We start from the raw sequence: 4152 nt of genomic DNA, 5'->3' as shown, positions 1-4152 counted from the left end.
TGACCAGCGGAGGTAGTAAACCGTGTCACATGACCAGCGGAGGTAGTAAACCGTGTCACGTGACCAGTGGAGGTAGTGTTGGGTATTATTGCTCGTGATCAGTAGTTTTGTTTTGCCATCAGTCTGACTGTAGCAGGGAAAGTGAAAAAGCTTGTGGCTGATGATGCTGTTCGCCTGCTGGGTCTCAGGTTAGATGAACATTTTGTTCATATAGCCTGACATGACATGATGTAGTGTGTCAGATGAACTCACATCTGGATTACAGTGTCCTTGGGTCGTATAAAAGTTCTGTGTTAATTTAAGTTATTTCAGAAGAATAGACGTTGATTTTTGTTTTGCTCCGCTGCCATCTTTCTTTGCTCCGCAGCTCCAAAGGTGATGAAGATGAGGCATTTGTGGGTCCGGTCAGCCATGAAGAGCGGTGCGGTTCTGTTCAAGTCACATCTGGGTTTGACGGGCGCAGCAGCTGGAGCCCGCTGACCAGTGATCAGTTGGAAGCTGTGTGTCAGGAAGCCCACAGACTGGCCAGTCAGCTGCAGAGCGAAGGGTCGCACTGCCAGGACTCCCAAACCGCCTCCGCAGACGTCCAACCCTCGACCGTGACAGACGAGTTTGTCCAGGAGGCCGGTGCTAAGCTTGGTGTGCTGGGTCAGACCACCTGTGTGCTCAGCCCAATCAAACGACAGACATTCTGCGTGCAGGACAGTCCAATGAAGCAGCTGCCGCCTGCCATCCAGCGCCAGCTGCTGAGAGGGCGCAGCTCCAGCACGGCGCCTTCCAGCCGCCCTGCCGCCACCGGCAGGCTCAGCAGCTCCAGCCCTGCAGCTCGAGCCAAAGTTCAGCCACGGCGCTCGCTGCGAGGCAAGGCCACGCTCGGAGTGGCTGCGGTGCTGCCCAACAAACCGCTCGCTCCGACAACTTCCTGCCCCCTCAGCAAGAGTAAAATGGAGAAAACGAGGCTGCAGCCTCCAGGCAAGGTGGGAGAGCTTTCTCTTTTCTATCAGCAATAATTGAGACCATCCATGACAAAATGCCAACTGGACCCTTTTAAACAGTATTTTCTGCTTTAGGCCGCAGGGTTCTTGAGGCAGAGCCCGTCCATTCGTCACTCCAGCAGGGCGGAGTCAAGTGAGGATTTACACTCTGATTGGGCGAGCGTCGCCTCCGACCTGAGCGACTCCTCCATCAATTCCAGTCTGCTGGGAAAACGCACATTAGCTCCGCCCACCAAGGTATTGCATGTCAGGTTGTGCGTTTCTGCCAAATAATTTTTTACAGTGAGAGTCTTGAGTTTTCCAGCAAATCAGTTTCTACCAGAACCAGCAACGATTTTCTCTTTGACACAGAAAGTCTGTTCATTCAAGCACCTGGAATGACTTCCAGGACCAGCACCATGTAGGTCCTGGAGGACTAAGAACCATTCAGGTCCAGTCCCAGTTCTTATTATTCTGTGCGTTTATTCCAAAGGTTCTTACAGGGATGGATCGAGCTCACATATATATAAAGGGAGCACCTAAACTAAACAATGTAGCTCCTAATCAGTCACATCTTTGTGGACTCCGTGTCAGCTGTTGGGTAGTAACACGTATTGTGAACCAGTTTCAGCTGATGCTGTACAAGTGGAACACATCAGGTGGAACGAGAGGCAGTGATCAAGACAACCTCTATAAAAGAGTGATTCTGCAGGTGGTGACCACAGGTCATTTCTCCGTTCTCATCCTTTCTTTTAGGCACTTTTCATTTTGTCAGTGCTGTCACACATGGAGGCTTTACATTCGATTTACATTGATAATTTTTGTTATTTTCTTCTCAATCAGTTCCACTGTGCTAATAATAAAGTTTGTCAATGAGAATATTTAATTAATTGAGGTCTAGGATGTTACTTTAGTGTTCCCTTTAATTTTGTGAGCACACATTTTTCAGGTGTTTTAAACCCTTCCCACTCTCTTGCAATATTCTAAACAATGTTTCTAAACTCTAAATGCTCTAAAGAGACAGAATGTCATGATCTCAGCTCTCTGCTCTTTGCCACCTGCAAGCACTCTTGGCCACGCCCACTTCTCCACTCTGCAGGTGAACAACTGATCAGCTGCAGGAGGAAGTTTTTATGTGCAGCAGGTGCTAAATAATTTAAAACAAGTTATTTTAAATAAAAATTAAATACCGATCGTGTGGCTCATCCTTCCATCAGCCAACCTTGTCACCGTGACAACCGTGTGTGTGTTCAGCATTTTGTCTTCTCAAAATCTAAATAAACATTTACTCTTTAAATATTATATCATAATTAATAATGATTAATTATAGATTGTATACCGGTAATATTTATTTCATTTGATGTTGTTGTGGAAACAAAGTCTTTTTCTAGTCCAGTTTTTCTGATCGTATGCAGCTCGACACTGCAGTCGAATGTTTGCTCTAAACTCTAATCATTTTACTCTTAATTAGAAAAATAATTATACAGAATAAACAGAAAAGGATTGTTACGTTTGTCCTCCTCAAACTATTAAAACTATCCAAGAAAAGATCTTTAAAACTGAGTTTATTGAATTAATTGAATGTATTTAATGTCATACATGTAATAAAACCGCGTGCACGTCACGCTGGGTTTAAGTTCTCTGGAGTCACTTTCCACTCGGGACAAGAACACCTCATGCTGCTTGTGAGAACATACAATCATCAAGTTCCTGCATGAAGGTTGGCAGAGCGAGCAGAGCTGAGGCCCGTCCAACACTTCCTGCTCACAGGCTCACCTGAAGGTTCTGAAACTGAACGGGGGACATGTTACTTTCACAATTTAATTCTTTCGTTCCATTAGTGCTGCTCATCATGTACAGGTAACGGCTGTTTGGTTTGTTGTATCTGTGGCTCATCATCTCGGCTGTGATTGTTGGTCCTTGTCTCCAGCAGAGCGTTGGAGGGAGGAGCCTGTCAGGAGCTCTTCAGAGCAGGGGAGTGATGGACAGGAAGAACACGTCTTCGTCCTCGTCCTCCGTGTCCAGCTTCAACTCCAGCTTCTCTCTGTCTCCTGCTAAAGGTACGTGAACTGCAGAGCTCGTGGCGTGTCTGCGTGTTGGAACAGAAAGCTAAACTTCTTTGGCCTTGACGAAGGACCATCTAATGCACAAAGACTTGCCCTCGCTGCAAATTGAGCTCATTCTCACTTGTGTCGGTTTCCGTTGTGTTGATGTAAAAGCGTAGCTTTGTTTGTCAGAGGTTAGTAAGGTCCTAATGTTTTACATGCACATCTGACGTTACAGCTGCCAGAGGAAGTCTGTGCTGAAAGCTAACTGAGCATGGTTCCTAACCTGCTCTAGTAAGATCTGTTAAACCGTCAGCCTTCAGCACAACCTGCAGAGGGACTTCCTGTCAAACAGCTGTTAACCATCTGACCAGTTACCACAGGACAGATGTTACCCCAGCTGACTGACTGAGCTAAAAGTCTGTCTTCTGTCTCCACTCAGGTAAACTGAAGTCTTCTCTGAGCAGCTCCACTGGCCCCGCCCCCAGCAGCAGCAGCAGGCCAGCCAATCAGAGCAGACCTCGCCGCTCCACTCTCTACACCACTGCCGAAGTGGTGTCCTCCGGCACCAGTCGCCGCTCGCTCTCCTTCCATGCCAGGAAGCTGTCTGAAGGGGAGCGGGGCAGACCCGCCAGGTCTACCCCCCTGAAGAAAGCTGAGACCACGTCCCTTCAGCCAACACCCCCAAAGAGACTCCTGCAGAGGACTGGCTCCGTCTCCACGTCGGGCTCAGGCTGGCTGCAGAACGGAGTGAAGAGTAAAGCCAAACCTGACACCCCGGTGTTCATGACTCCCAGTTCAGCAGGTAAGAGTCCGTCTACGGTCCAAGCTTCCTGTTTGTCTCTTTACATCACCGTCTCACTCACACCAACTCTGACTGATGATCTCACCTGACTCTGATGATCTCACCTGACTCTGACTGATGATGTCACCTGGCTCTGACTGATGATGTCACCTGGCTCTGACTGATTACGTCACCTTGCTCTGACTGATGATGTCACCTGGCTCTGACTGATGTCACCTGGCTCTGACTGATGATGTCACCTGGCTCTGGCTGATGATGTCACCTGGCTCTGACTGATTATCTCACCTGGCTCTGACTGATGATGTCACCTGGCTCTGGCTGATGATGT

At 48.1% G+C, this 4152-nt stretch overlaps 1 protein-coding gene across 2 annotated transcripts in view; it reads right to left on the bottom strand.

Moving 5' to 3' along the window:
* Window positions 1-4152, bottom strand: part of LOC119416045 (plasma membrane calcium-transporting ATPase 1) — a 70336-nt gene that overhangs the window by 24721 nt on the left and 41463 nt on the right. The gene's annotated exons all lie outside the window — the stretch shown is intronic.

This window comes from Nematolebias whitei, chromosome 10 (genome assembly GCF_014905685.2).
Source record: "Nematolebias whitei isolate Nwh7 chromosome 10, NemWhi1, whole genome shotgun sequence".
In the NCBI taxonomy this organism is placed as follows: domain Eukaryota; kingdom Metazoa; phylum Chordata; class Actinopteri; order Cyprinodontiformes; family Rivulidae; genus Nematolebias; species Nematolebias whitei.
This window is presented reverse-complemented; position numbering and strand designations above follow the sequence as displayed.